Raw genomic sequence first — 16,512 nt, 5'->3', positions numbered from 1 at the left:
CAGCAACAGCAACAAGAAGAGGTAAGAAAAAACAACAGCAACAACAGCAAGAAGAAGTATCAGCAAAGAAACAAGAGGGTGAAAATCAAACGGCTACGGTACTGTTGGACATTTTAGCGGAGTTAAGAAGTCTGAAACAAATGTATCAGACTTCTTTATCACGACCGAAGAGAATACGACCTTCCCGAGCTAAACACGCCAACCCTGTGACTAAGCCTACCGTACCACCCTTAGTGATTTCAACCCAATCATCAGAAGTAGGCCTTGGCCGTGGCAAAGGCTTAAGGCAGTTAAAGTTGATTGGTTAAACTCACTACTACACCATAAAGAAAAAAGGCCCTTTTCAGGGCCACCCACATTTCTCGAAAAGAAATACAATTTCAATTTGCCAATAACTCAAAAATAAACCCCACCCATTTTACCCTTATAGTACGTGTCTGTGTATGAGTGCGTGAGTGTAGCTTCTTATTTTAAAATCAAAACTCAAAGACACTTACCTTACATCATTAATGTATTCTTTTATCCATTTTTTACAATCCAATTCACAGTTCACAACAGAACACTTTAATTAAAAGTTCATTGACTTCTTCTTTCTCCTTGTTTAGTCTCTCTGTTTTTTGAATTTCTTCACCGTTTTTTCCTCATTTTCTTCCCTTCTTCTTTTCTTCTCCTGTTTCTTTGTCTCTTTTAAATAGAATTGTCTTCTTTCTTCCTCTTCTTCCTCTGAAGAATCCGTCTCTTCTTTCGAAGAATCCCTCTCTTCTTCTGAAGAATCCTTCTTTTCTTCTGACTCCTCTTGTTTCTTTTTTGGGCAATCTGGAGACCAATGTCCTTTTTCTTTACAATAATAACAGGTATCTTGACTTTTGTCTTTTTTAACCCCTGTTTTTTTCCTTTTTTGACGGTCTGGACACTCTGAAGACCAATGCCCTTTCTTCTGACAGATATAGCAAGTATCCTGACTTTTATCTCGAAAGGAAGGAGAGTAGTCCGTACGCTGGTCTGAAGAGAATTTTCTAATGACCCCTCGCAAAGCTCTGACGAAACGTTCCATCTGGGTAGTCTCTTCCATCGTTGTGCTCGGTTTGAGAGTGAAATGAATAGTGAAAGGACAAGACACACACCCTTTTATATACGCTGATTTGTCATGACTATAAATTAGTCTATGGTGTTTAAACTTTAGTCATTTGACGTTTTGCACTCAAGATGAAACGATCCTATTCATTCGAGAAGAAAGAAGAAGAAGAAGAAAGTAAGAGGCAGAAACGTGATCTATCGCCTCGTACCAGGGCTGAAATCTTGGCACAAATTCATGCCAGTGATTTTGAAGAGGACATGAGTGAACCAGAATCCGAACCCTCTAAACCAAGTTCACCACCCTTAGTCAACCCTGAAAAGTACTATTCCATTCGAGAGACGGAAAAACGCTCCTCTAGAAAATTTAGAACCACGGCTTACACCTACACAGTGAAGTTTAAAGATTTCAAGGCCGACGTACCCTTGGAGAAAGCAGAAGGGTTTATCACCGAGATGTGGGATTCTTTGCTCACCGCACTCAAGCGACAATGTCAACCCAAAGAAGACGATCGCTTGACACTATCCATAGATCACGACGGTTTGAAATCCCCTGTTTGGACCGAGTTTAGCAGACCCGCAGAACTAACCCCTTCCAAAGTCATGGACAAGATTCAACACGTACAACAATCTAATGACCAGTTTGACATCACCGATGGTAAAGCCACACTGAAAATGGCCCACGTCTCTCCTCCTCAAGGGACTGGACGCAAAAAGATGTTATTGGTGGACGACCTTCGCAACACCAAAACAAGTCTCGTCCGAATTAACAACCCTCAAGACCAGATGTGTTTAGCTCGAGCCATCGTGGTGGGACGAACCTATGCCAACAAGAACAACACGGTAGAATGGAAAAGAGCCTGGAAAACTATTCGACAATCGGACCGAGCCAAACAACCAAACGAAGCAGAACTCCTGTTGCAACAAGCTGGTCTGTCCAAAGACACACCCTGTGGCATTCCTGAGATGCAAAAATTGCAAGATGCCCTAGCTCCACGCTACACCTTGAAAGTGCACCCTCAAGAAATGCGCGGACCTCTGTTGTTTCGAGGCCAAGACTTTAAGGACGGAAAATACATTCATGTTTATTATCACGATGACCATTTCGATACCATTACGACTATCACCGGATTCCTGGGATACAGATATTACTGTGAGAAATGTGATTATGGTTATAACAATCGAGAGCAACACAAGCATTGTGGATGGAAATGCCCAGGATGTTTGGCCTCTCCACCCTGTCTGAGCGAAGAACCAGTGCCTTGTTCGACTTGTCTGCGCACGTTTGTCAGCCCTACCTGTTACCAACAACATTTGAAAACACAAGGTTCACAGCAGAAATGTGCTTGTCAACTCCGGAGATTGTGCCCTACGTGTAGACAAGGTATACGTACCAATAATACCAAGGCACACGTATGTCGAGGAAAGAAAAAATGTCACATTTGTCACCACATCGTGGACTTGGAACACCAATGCTACGTGCAAAAATACCAACCCCCACCAGAGAAAGAGGACGGTCACAAGAAGAAAAGCAATTTCATCTTTTTCGATTTCGAATGCATGCAAGAGACCGGCATTCACATTCCTAATTTCTACGTGGCTCATCGAGCGTGCGAGAAGTGCATTCAAGAACCTATCTTCAGTCATTGCCCTCACTGCAGCAAGATTCCTGGAGGGCGTGATTTTGCCCAATGGGTCTTAGATCCCATCGACAAGACGTGGAGCCAAGAGGACATCGAACGTTACGGAGATTGTCATCGTCATGCCACAGTGATGGCTCACAATTTCTCCGGATACGATGGACAGTTTCTTCTCAGATACTATACGGAACAAGGCACCGAGCGTCCTAAAGTCACTTTGAACGGAGCCAAAATCATTTTCATGCAAGTGGGACAAGTGCAATTTAAAGATTCGATGAGTTACTTGGCCATGCCTTTGAGTCGAATGCCTAAAACGTTTGGAATGACAGAAATGGCTAAAGGGTACTTTCCTCACTTTTTCAATACGGAAGCCAATCAACATGCCGTTCTACCCCATTTACCTGAGGCTCACTATTACGATCCCGACAACATGCGTACCGAACAACGAGAAGCTTTCTACGCTTGGTACCAAGCTCACGCCTCGGACCCTTTCGACTTTCAGGAAGAAAGGTTAAAGTATTGTCCTTCCGACGTGGACATTTTACGGCGTTGCTGTGGAAAATTTCGAGAACTGTTCATGGAACACGGAGGGGTCGATCCTTTGAAAGAAGCTTGCACCATTGCCAAAGCGTGTTCCTTAGTGTATCGACAACGATTCATGCCTGAAAACACTGTGGCTGTCATCAGTCCTCAAACGACCCACTTTGTCAAACGTCAATGCTCGGTCAAAGCCCTACGTTGGTTACATTACTTGTGCGACAAGGAAGACAAGTGGATTCAGCATGCCCGCAACGGAGGGGGCGAAAAGACCATCGGAACGTATTCGGTCGATGGCTGGGACTTAGAAAACCCCAAGATCGTGTACGAGTTTAACGGTTGCTTATTTCACGGATGTCCCGTCTGTTACCCTGACCGTGGCACTAAAAATCAGTTTTTGCAACGAACCATGGAAGACTTGTACCAGGACACTTGTCAGCGGCGCCTAAAGTTAGAACAGGAAGGATACCAAGTGGTGGAAATGTGGGACCATGAGTACGATCACCGTTTGAAAACCGATCCCGAGTTTAAACGCCTCGTGGAAGGTTACCAGTTCATGGACCCGCTGAATCCGAGGGATAGTTTGTACGGAGGAAGGACCAATGCCACCTGTTTGCTGTACCAAGCCGACGAAGAGAAAGGAGAAGAAATCAAATACTTGGACGTGTGTTCGCTGTATCCCTACGTGTGCAAATATTGTCGCTTTCCTGTAGGGCACCCGCAATTGTTAACGGAACACATCGACCTGAAAAACATTCGACAATACGAAGGCTTGATCAAGTGTAAAGTTTTGCCTCCCACGAACTTATACCATCCCGTCTTACCTCACCATTGTCAAGGCAAACTTAAAATTGTACGAAGCTTTAGAACTGTTAGAAGAACGCGTCCTGTACTTTGACACGGACAGTTGCATTTACATCCATCACCCGAGTCAACAGCACCCTGACATCGAAGGAGACCGTTTAGGAGCCTGGACAGACGAGCATCCCGACGACAAGATTCTAAGTTTCGTCAGTGGCGGCCCCAGAAATTACGGCTACGAATACCGGGACAAACAAGAAGTGCACACGACGTGCAAAGTGAAAGGACTGACTCTGAATTATCGTACCAGTCGAGTGGTCAACTTTGGGGTATTGAAAGAAGCCTTGCAATCGGGAGAGGATGGATACTTTAAAGTGACCACCTATCAACCGAACAAGATTGTACGTATACCCACTCACCACATCGTCAGTCGACCCTTGGAAAAAGTCTATCAAATTGTATACCAGAAGCGAGTGCGACTTCCCAATCACTTTACGTTGCCGTACGGTCACGTCGGTATTGGTCTGTATATAAAAAGGAACCCTAGGCAAGATCGATAGTTCATTGTTCATTGAAGTAACTTACCATGTCGTTGACGAAGAAGAAACCAGATTGGTTAGGAGTCAAATGTTGGACATCACCGAGACCAGAGTTTTGAGGCTTGGACACAAGAGGTGGCCCAGTATGCACGAGAGTTATCCAAGGAAAAATGTTACTTTTCAACCTGTGTTAGTGACGGTGCCAGAAGAACCCGTCACCCAGGACAGGACTGTCGTGGACAGGCCTGAAAGACCCTTTCGGGAGGACACTTGTGTGACCTTACCCCCTACTATAGAACTGGTTAGAACTTTACCCAAAACATGTGGTTGTTGTACAGACACTTGTTTTTATTCCACGTTCATGGTTATCATGTGCCTTTTATTCTTGTACTTAAGCCTTTGGCTTTTATGTATTTTTGTCTTTCGTATTCATGTTTGAAAAAAAATTCAATAAACGTGCTCTGAAAAAGTATATAAACTCTTGTCTTGTTTGTTTTTCGTGTCACAAGTGACATTTCTCACACAATGGCTACCTCTGCTGTCTCTGCTCCCTCTTCCTCTACTGTCAAAGTCATCGACGAACACTTAGATCGTGCCAGTTGGGAGGCTTTGTATCTTCGCCATCCCTTTAACATGCTCATTGCTGGACCTAGCGGTTCAGGCAAAACCGAATTCGTCAAACGTTTGATCGAACATAAACATCATTTGATAGATCGGCCACCTCAACGGATCGTGTGGTGTTGCAAAGAGTGGCAATCGGCGTACAACCTCTTGCGAGAAAGTCAAGGCGATTCTATCGTGTTTGTGGAAGGCATTCCTAAAGAAGACGACGGCATCGTCTCTGACTCCCGTCAAACCCATTTGGTCATTTTCGACGACATGTTAGGAGAAGACGAAGAAGAAATTAAACTGTGGTTCACGCGCAAAGGGCATCACCGTAATGCCAGTGTCGTTTACATCACCCAAAATTTGTTTCAACAAAGTAAAGCCCATCGCACCATCAGTCTCAATGCGCATTACGTGGTCTTCTTTAAAAGCCCTCGAGATAAATCGCAAGTGCAAGTCTTTGCCAGACAGTTAGGAACGCCTTGGCTGACTCAGGCGTACGACGATGCCACTCAAACGCCACACGCCTATTTACTCGTCGATTTGAAACCTACGACTCCCGAGGATTTGCGATTTCGAACCCACTTGTTTCACCACTGGTGCCAAGACGGAGGGCCTGTCCTGTACACGTCCCCGTCCTCGACTTCATTTCACTCCCCATAAAAAAATCTATAAAAACCTCAGACCCTTTTTCGTCTGTCTCACACAGTGTGAACATGACGTCCCTTCAGTTGCATCTTCCCGTCAAATTGATTCGTGCCTTGTATGGCATCAGTCGAGAAAAAGATCCACAAACACGAGCTCGTGTCTTAGAAGCTAGTCTCAAAGAAGTCTTACGATGATTCACGGTGACGGCACGTCAATTACTCCAAGCAATCATTCAGATTCCTCATCAAACCAAACGCTTTTTTGATCGAAACAAAGTCGCTTTGGTCCAACTGGCCGATCCCCTCATCGACACTCAAACCAAAAAACAAATCATTTTGAAACCTGGAGGGAGCGGTACTCTAGGAGGGGTCATCATTCGCTCACTCTTAAGATGGGATCCTAATGCCCCCAAAGTTATACCCAAGACAAAAGTCCAACGAAGCCCCAAGAAGAAAAAGACCAGGTCCCCAAGGAGAACTTCTCCAGTGGCAGGACCCTCCTCTTACCAGACACCACCCCGGAAAAAGAAAAGAAGCCCCCAGAAAAAGAAACAGAAAAAAGTCCCCAGAAAAAGAAAAGTCCACAGAAAACTAGTCGCAAGAGAGGTACTTCGGCCAGGACGCAACCTTACACTCGCAAACCACGATCTGCCACGGCAGTGACTGCGTCTCCGGCATCCTCACGTTTGTCCACTTCTCCGTTGATGACACAGGAACTGAAGAGTACTTGGAGACGTTGATTACACCAAGAACTTCTCCGTTGATGACCCCCAAAAGAACTTCCCCAGTGGCAGGACCCTCCAATTTAGTGGCAGTGGCTGCTGCTCACAAAGTACCTTCTCCCAAAATCAAAGTCCAAGAAAGATCGGGCATGTTACAAAGTTTACTGGATTTGTCCAAGCAAGAACTGGCTCGATTTAGTCCGTTGCGTACCCCTGCACGACGTGTCATGCCTGTCCTCAAACTGATACGACGTAAAGACAATCAGTGGCGGCGCGTTCCAGTATAAAAAAGGCCTGTGACCAAGTAGGGTATCAGTGTTTTTTTGGTGCTCCTGAAGACTCAAAGATGTCACCCTCCAGAAAACCCAAAGGAAAGAAAAGGAAAGGACTGCCACCACGTTTAGCCAAATATGGGGACATGTTATCTGTCCTATCCAAAGCTTCTCCACCCCTACGAAAAAAACTCATTCAAACGGCCTCCAAAGAGGTCATCGATACCGTGTGCGAATGTTGTTTGAACGTTTTGAAAGGCACGATCCCTTTGTCCAAACACCAGAAACAATGCTTAAGCAAGCATCGTCACGTTCTTCGCCAAATGGTTCGAAAGAAAATTCCCATTTGTCAAAAAAAGAAGATGTTGGTCCAACGTGGAGGCATTTTGCCTCTCTTGTTAGGTCCCATACTGAAAGGAGTCCTGGGAACCATGTTGGGAGGACTGGTGGGAGCAAGATAAAAAGGCCCTCGGAAGTCCCAAGATCTCAGAATCGACCCCTGACAACCCCATGGAAGGACGAAAACTAGCTTTAGTGCCTTACAAACGATGGATGGAATACCATCGGTGGCAAGAACAACGCACCCCGCATTTACCTCCCAATCCCAATTTGAGCGAGATGTCCCAGTTACAACACGAATTGCAGTCCTTGATGGATCGATAAGATTTGTCCGAAACAGAAAAATCGCAAAAGTACGGTCAACTCTTGCAACGACTGCAACTCTTTCACCAGAAAGCTTTAGACGAAACAGCTCTACCCACTCTGAAAGATTTTAAGACCTTGATGAAAAGTCCAGCACCATCACCAGTACCAGTACCAGTACCACCAGTACCAGTGACCAAGACAGAAAAAGAAGAAGAAGAAGGGTTTCAAACTCCACCAGAAAAAGTACGCAAGTTAACAACACCACCTACCTCCAGAATTGGATGGATTAAAAAGATGATGGCCACCCCTTCTTCGTCACAAGAGAAAAAGAAAGTGAAGACAGAAGTGAAGACAGAAATGAAACAAGAACCGATATCCCCCGCTCAGACATCCTCCTCTTCGACACCAATTGCCGGCCGCACACGCAAAGCATTGCAATCCAAAAAAGTACCCCAAGAGAAAAAGAGTAGCATCCTCCAAGAGTGGGTGTCTTATTAACACAAAAAATAAAAATGGAAAAAGTCTTAGCCAGCATTTACTACGATCCCTCGCATCCTGCAGGTTACGCAGGAGTTCAAAACTTGTATCGTGCTGCCAAAACTCAACTGAAAAGTCTCCGTTTACCTCAAGTGCAACGATGGTTACAAGAACAAGCTACCTACACTTTACACAAACCCATTCGACCCAAGTTTGCCAGAAGTCGCACCCGAGTGGAAGGCATCGATCATCAATGGCAAGCCGATTTAGCCGATGTCTCTCATTTGGCAGCTACAATCGTGGCTACAAATATTTGTTTTGTGTCATCGACGTCTTTTCCAAATTTGCCTGGGTCGTGCCCTTGACTTCCAAATCGAGCAGCGAGTTAGTGCGAGCCCTGCAACGGGTGTTGAAACAAAGCGGTCGTCACCCTCTTCGATGGCAAACGGACAAAGGCACCGAATTTCTGAACCAAGCTTTCCAAAAAGAATTAAAGAAACGTGACATTCATTTTTTTACCACCGAGAATCCCGAAACCAAAGCCAGCATCGTGGAACGTTTTCAACGCACTTTGAAAGAACGCATGTGGAAATATTTTACGCATCACCACACTCTGAAGTACATCGACATCTTACCACACCTGGTGCAAGCGTACAACCAATCTTATCATCGAAGCATCGGACGTGCCCCGCAAGACATGACTCCCGAGAACAAAGTGCTGGTGTTTGAGCGTCTGTTTGGTACGTCCCCGACGAGGGCTGTCCCCGAGAAAAGTGGAGAGTTGGCCGTAGGAGATTGGGTGCGCATTGGCAAAACCAAACGCACTTTCGACAAAGGTTACTTACCTAACTGGACGACCGAATTGTTTCGCGTCACTGGACGAGTGCATGGCCGTCATCCTGCCGTCTATAAATTGGAAGACATGAACGGAGAAGTGCTCAAAGGAACGTTTTATTTGCCCGAGTTACAACGTGTCACCAAAAAAGAAGACGACGTGTACGACATCGAAAGCATTCTCGAACGCAGAACCCGTAAAGTGGGCAAACGACGTGTCAAAGAAGTCAAAGGACGTTGGAAAGGATATCCACCCAGTTTTGATTCTTGGATCGACGCTTCCCAAGTCATCGACTATAAAAAGAAGTGACCATCATGCCCTTTCACACAGCAGACGCAGCTACGTCGACCACTCCTTCTTCACCCAGTTCTTCTGTGCAAGATTTAGAAAAACAACCCTTGTGGGTGTGGTGTGGAGAACGTGTGCCTAAAACGCAAATCGTCTTTTTCTGCCAAATCTTCGTGGTGTATTGTGTCATCGGGGCAGCCATTGCCAATTTGAGTTTGCAACAAGGAGACAAACAATTGTGGACCATTTTATTGAGCAGTTGCATCGGTTACCTGCTTCCTAATCCCTCCCTGAAATTCTCCTCGAACGGGAACACCGGGAACCTTGTGTCCAGTGCCAGTGCCAGTAACCACTTCAACCACAATCAGAACCCCATTTTAGACGGAGACACGCCTCTGACGTCCAGTAACCCCTCAGACAGCCACAGAACTCTGGAATTATGAGTCACCAAAACCAATTTTACTTAACTTTACCCAGTGACAGTTCCATGGAGGTGTTTCCCAACAACACGTTGTGCTGTTACACGGCCAAATTACCTCAACCCATCCCCTTAGATCACGAAGCCCATTGGGAAGTGGCTTTAGTAGAAATCATTCACCCGACCCAAGTCCTCAATGTCCTTCCCAATCAAAATTTTTTGATGTGGAAGTTCATGACGAGCAAATGCAACAGTGGATGGATAGCAATGTCAAATATGACAAGAAAACCCGTACACAAAAGTACACCACCTATCACTTGTTCATTCCCCCAGGCTATTATTTTAGTGGTCAACATTTGGTCAGCACCATAACCTCCAGGTTTAATGTCGTGTTTCTGAAAGCTTTGGAGCATGTCAACAAAAGTGTCACCATGGAGTACCACAAAGCAGCTCGTCGCTTCTTGATGAAATTTGAACGGAGTAAAATCATGTCCATTTTATTTTGTCCTGAATTGTTTGACATGTTGGGCGGAGACATGGACATGAGAAAGGCCATGCTCAAGAAAAACTAATTACCCATCATTTCCGACAACGATTCTTTTAGCAAGTTCTTTCGTTCCCCAGTAGAACTGAACCAAGGACTGAATTTGATGTTTGTGTACTCCGATGTGGTGGAGTACAACGTGGTGGGACACACCTCCGTGCCGTTACTGCGTGTCATTCCTTTCAAAGTGGATTCTGCCACGAACGCTGACGAGGAAGGTGGAAACACTTACCACGCTCACCGCGAATTTGTCCATCCTCACTATTTGCCGGTCAGCAAGTCGTATTTGGACACGGTCAACACTGCTATAAAAGGAGATCTGGGACAAAATATTCCATTCACCAAAGGAAAGGTCACGGTGAAACTCCATTTTCGAAAACGGTTCTCTCACGACTCGTAAGTAAGTCATGTATCCAGTGTACCGAGGGGTTGCTCGACAGCGAGGACACGGTTTAGGAGATATGTTAAAATCGGCCTTTCGTTCGGTGGCCCCGGTGTTGAAACCGATGGTGACACGCGGATTGCACGCCTTGAAAGATGCGGCACTGACGCAAGGCAAAGAATTTCTCCAAAATGTCATCATCGACAAACAAAACCCTAAAGAAGCCTTCATGAGGGCTGGCAAAAATGTCTTGCTGCAAACGGGTAAAGACATTTTAGGCCGACAAGACACACCTATAAATGCCCTGCACGCTACCGAGTCAGGCATTCAGCAAGGACAAGGCAGAAAGAGACGACGAAGAAAACACCCTTTCACCAGACTTCAAGCGAGAAAGGCCAAGAAAAAAAGAACCGTTCGAGACTTAGACGTTTTCGATTATTGAGACCCAGAGAAAAAATGATGCACCGAGAATCTTGCGCTTGTTCCAAGACGGAACTGGACCTGTTTGCCATGCCCCCCCCCCCCCACGATGATGACGATGCAAGAATCCCAATGGGTGGAATTTCACCCCGTCTCCTCACTGACCGATTCCGCTCCCATCGAGTTTGAAATCAAAGTACAGCCCGAAGATTACATCGATCTGAATAGCAGTTACTTGTACCTGAAAGTCAAAATTCTAGATAAGACTGGAGGTCCTATAGACGATGAAGCAGTAGCTCCCGTCAACAATTTCATGCATTCCTTGTTCAGTGGAGTGGACTTGTACTTGAATAACAAACTGGTCAGTAGCAGCATGGATACTTACCCTTATCGTGCCTACCTGGAAAATCTCTTGACGTACGGAATAGATGCCAAGAACACTCATCTCAATGCCTGTGTGGTATGGGAAGCTGACGAACCTACCAAGTTTGAAAATTTGGAAACTGATGAAAAGAAAGACAACAATGATGGATTTCTAGAACGAAGAAAGAGAATCACGGGAGTCGACACAAGTTTAGAACTCATGGATCGTTTGCATTTGGACATGTGGTTGCAAGAAAAGTATTTGCTGAGCGGGGTGGATGTCCGCCTGAGACTGAATCGTAGCAGTGCCGCTTTCCATTTATTGGCTGATAGTGACGGTTACAAAACCAAAATCCTAGAAGCCAGACTCTACGTACGCCGTGTGGAAGTGTTACCTAAAGTGGGAAACGACATCAGTCAGACGTTGAGCAGAACGACCGCCAAGTATCCCATACGACGCGTGGAAGTGAAAACCTTCACCATTCCCAAGGGACAGCGATCCATGATCGAAGATCATCTGTTCCAAGGACAGCTACCGAAACGTTTGATCGTTGGTATCGTCGAGAATACAGCCTTCAACGGAGATTTGGGTAAAAATCCTTTCTACTTTCAACACTTTGGCGTGTCCAAGATCGAAGTCAGTCGCGATGGCAAGACCTTGTGTACCAGACCTTTTGAACCTGACTTTGCCAAGAAGAATTACTTGAGATCGTACTTGTCCCTGTACGAAGCCACGGGTCAGTTAGGAACCAACACCAGTCACGGCATTACGTACGAAGATTACGCAGGAGGCTACGCTTTGTGGGCTTTCGATTTCACTCCAGACCAAGGCAGCGACGAGGGACATTTCCACCCTATAAAATCTGGCCAGATTCGTGTGGAAATTCAATTTGCAAACCGAATCCCTGATGAAACGGTGAACGTCCTCCTGTATGCAGAATTCGATAATGAGATAGAAATCAACAGTTTGAGAGAAGTCATCCTAGATTACTAGAAACCATGGAAGACTGTTATCCCTCTTTACCTAGTGGAGAAACTTTAGACATGAAATGTGAGGAGACTGTGGAAGAAGAAGTGATCATGATGAAGTCAAGATGGCCAGAACAAGAAGCCCATTTAGTCTCCTGTTTTGCCAAACACTTGGTCGAAAAAATGACGGAATTGATCAAGAAAAATTGTTATGGATGTCAAAACGATCATCCCAGTCAAATTCAACACGATAAATGCCTGATGTTAAGTCAAGAAGAAAAATTGGACGAATATCTGGACGAAGCTTGGAGTCTCATCTCGAACAACGACGTGTTGCACCAGTGGTATAAAGACTTGCGTGAACATTCTTGTCCACCATTAACCACTCAAGAGATCCATCGTATCGAAGCTCTCCTGAATCAGAGGAAACAGAACGAATAACCGTTTATTCGTCAGACATTTTCAAGCAAAAAGTCAGGATCGAAATGACGACTTATTATTACCTGTGAAGAAGAAGAAAACACACACACAAATCAATGGATACCTGGGAACTTTATTACCTTTTGAACCACAGTTCGTATACGGCTTCTTGGAATCCTGTCGTCTGTGCTAAAGATGAACTCCCTCATCGCAAACCTAAAGACCATCAAGCTTACGTGATCAACACGGACGAAAGTCATCTCCCAGGAACCCACTGGGTAGCCGTCTACTTTCCTCAAGAAGGATGTGTGGAATATTTCGATTCGTACGGATTACCCTTTTTGGAAGACGATATCATCGACTTTATGAGAAGAAATGCTCAGACCACCCGATTCAATAACGTGAAATTACAAGGCACAGATTCCTTGGTGTGTGGACAGTACTGTGTGTATTTTCTGCATCATCGCAGCCTGGGCTATTCCTTAGAACATTTAGTGACTCATTTTGATCCTCGTTCTTCTACTAGAAACGATGTGAAAGTAGATCGATGGTTTTGTGACCATTATGCTTATCTTTTGTCTCAAGCTAGGAAACGTAGTATCCATCAATGGCCTAATGATTTCCAAAAGTGGAAATCACAATTTCATTCACAACGTTGTCAGCCCTGTTTAAAGTAGATTGCAAAATTAAGAAAAAAGATGTTAGTGATTTGAAAAAAAATGTTTGATGTTATAGTGTTGGATTACTGTTAAAAATGTTAGAGTTGTTGTTTAGTGTTAAGTGATTTTTGAATAAAAAATGTTGTGTTTTGAAAAAAATGCCTTTGTCTTTTGTTTAGCTATAAGAATGTTGGATTGATGCTCTTTCATTTCTTACTATCCCTCTCATGACACTCACTGAACGTTGCGGCTCGAAAACCGTGTGGGGGATGTTTTCCTTCACGTCCGCGCTTTCACTTTAAGAACCGGGGTTGTTTCCAGTCTAACCATCCATTGTCGACTCATCCTCCTAAGAAGATGTGCTCCAAACTAGCTAAGCTCAACGAAGCATACGTGAATTTGCATAGGGTCAGACACAGTCTGATACCAAAGCCAGAAGAAATAGAGAATGTGAGAATGTTAAAAGTCACTGAAGACCTGATAGAAGAGCTCTTCAGAGAAGAAATGAACAGGGAGAAAGAAGAATGGACAGAGAAGTACAGACTTCAGAGACAGCAGCAACATCAGCAACAACAGCAACAACAACAACAGCAGCAGCAACCTGAAGCTGACAGAGGCTTTATCGATTGTCGTATCGACACCAAAGAGTTCTTCTTCTCTTCCCGAAGAAGCAGATCTATCGCCAGAAAGTCTATCCTCAGAGGACATCGCATTCTTAGAAACTAAAAAAAGAATGCCATAGCAAACAAGAAAAAAAAAACAGCCCTTTTCAGGGCTACCCAATACTCTAGAAAAGAAATAACTATTAATTTGCCAATGTGTGTAGGTAGAGTAGTGTGAATATAAACACTAACTCTTTTTTAAAAAAATGTGAGGGTATGTGTTTGTGTGTTTGTAAGTGCTAAAGTAAGTTGGTGTGAATAGTAGATTAAAATAATGTTTTTTTGGTGTTTGAGTTGTATATTTGGGGTTAGATTGGATTGCTTTGCGTATGTGGATAGTCTATTGAAGTGATTTATAAAAAAAAATTTAAAATAGTGATGGGTAGCATAAAAAGTGAGTGAGCGTTTCTTTTAGGTCCGCGCGTTGTTGCTTTTGGTCATGATGTAGGTAAGATCAATTTTATGTTTTTAGGGGGATGTTTTCCTTCACGTCCGCGCTTTCACTATAAATTGAAACTCGTTCGGCAGTCCAACTACCCTTGTTGATTGATCAACACCAAAAATGAACACGAGACTGACGAAACTGTTGGAACTTCATGTGCATCTGGAATATGCCAGGCGCATATCAAATGAACTGGCCGCGGAAGCCATTGTGGAGGAGGGAAGGATAAGAGAGGAGGAGGAAAGAAGAAACAAAGAAGAAGAGGAGAGAAGATATAAAGAAGAAGAAGAAGAAAGAAGATACAAAAAGGAGGAGAGAAGAAACAAAGAAGAGGAGGAGGAGGTGGAAAAGGAGAGAAGAAAAAATTTCAGAATCCCAGAAACCGAAAATTGGGATTCTGAAGCCACATATCCTGCCTCTGCTCTCTCCCCCAGAAAGGTAAAAAGTAACTGGGGGACAACATGTGTATGCGGCGCCAGGCCTGGAAGGTGCCACCATTAACCAGGTGTCCATGAAGTTCCACAAAAACAGCCCTTTTCAGGGCTACCCAGTACTCTAGAAAAGAAATAACTATCGATTTGCCAATGTGTGTATGTAGAGTAGTGTGAATATAAACACTAACTCTTTATTAATAGTGAGAATGTATGTGTTTGTGTTTGTGTTTGTAACTGTTAACGTAGGTTGGTGTAAATAGTAGATTATGGGTTTCTTTATTGTTTATTTTGTGTGTTTGTGTTTGTGTTTGTAACTACTCACGTAAGTTTGTGTAAATAGTAGATTATGGGTTTGTTTATTGTTTATTAGCGTATGTGAAGAGTATAGTTTTGGTTTTATTATATGAAATGAGAAAGTAGGGGATGTTTTCCTTCACGCCCACGCGTTGTTTGGTCATGATCTAGGTAAGATCAATTTTATGTTTTTGGGGGATGTTTTCCTTCACGTCCGCGCTTTTCGTATAAGAACCCACAGTATTCGTCGTTCAAACCATTCTACGGAATAAGATACAAGATGGAAGTGTCGGCGTTGTTTAATGACTTAAGAAATGTTTACTTTTGGATGATGGATGGAGAGTATACTATTGAAAGGATAGAAAGAGAATGGAGGTTGAGAAAAAGTCTTGACTATGTCAATGAACTACAATTAGCGAGGAAGATGATAGAGGAGATGATAGAGGAAGAAGTTAAGAGATTGAGAGGATTGATTCAACCAGAGTATGTAAGAGTAGGGACTATAAAAGAGTCTATGGACAAGGTAAAAGCAGTGAGATGCTATTTAGAAGAGCTAGAGAAATGGTCAGAGTGGAAGTTCGTGAAAAGGGGCATTGAACAACTAAAGAAAGCGGAAGAAAAGATGAAAAAGATAATAGAGGAAGAAGTGCAGAAAATTAAGGACAGGTGGGCAAAAGATAGAAAAGAACAAGAGAATAGAAAGAAAAAAGAAGAATATGAGAGACTGAACAATAACTGGATAAAAATCCAACAGAAGTTCCGAGCCATGGGGCACCCGGACTGGATACCGGAAAATGAAAAGAAGAAGAAAAAAAGAATTTGGGGAAAGATTAGGGGCTGGATGAGTAAATGGAGGAAATAGAAGAAAGCCAAAGGCCCTTTTCAGGGCCAGCCATATTTCTCGAAAAGAGATACCCTTTCCATTGCCTACCCCATTTTTAAATTTAAATTTAAATTTAAATTTAAAAAAATTTAAAAAAATTAAAAATCCCATGTTCAATTCCCCTTGAGGCTAGAGTGGCCCAGGGTTTTTTCTCCATGTTCAATTCCCCTTGAGGCTAGAGTAGCCCAAGACTATTTCCCATGTTAAATTCCCCTTGAGGCTAGAGTGGCCCACGATTTTTCTCCATGTTAATTTTCCATTGAGGCTAGAGTGGCCCAGGGGTCTCTGTAATGATAATTCCCATTGAGGCTAGGGTGACCCCATTCACTACTGCTCTAGCTCCGGAAATTAGCATAGACTTAACATTTCTCTCGCCATTGTCGACTATATTTTTCGAAAAATTATAATAAGTTTGCTAGAACGGAGCTAAGTATGGTTCAAATTTGTAAGTTATGGAGCAATTAAATAATCCTCAGCGAGATTGAAATTGCTCCACATAAAGACATTTGGAGATATATGTACCAGTGTAAAACTGCCGG

Source organism: Sinohyriopsis cumingii, chromosome 17 (genome assembly GCF_028554795.1).
Source record: "Sinohyriopsis cumingii isolate HCF-2022 chromosome 17, ASM2855479v2, whole genome shotgun sequence".
Taxonomy (NCBI): domain Eukaryota; kingdom Metazoa; phylum Mollusca; class Bivalvia; order Unionida; family Unionidae; genus Sinohyriopsis; species Sinohyriopsis cumingii.
The sequence above is the reverse complement of the archived record's forward strand: the minus strand, read 5'-3'. Positions refer to the sequence as shown.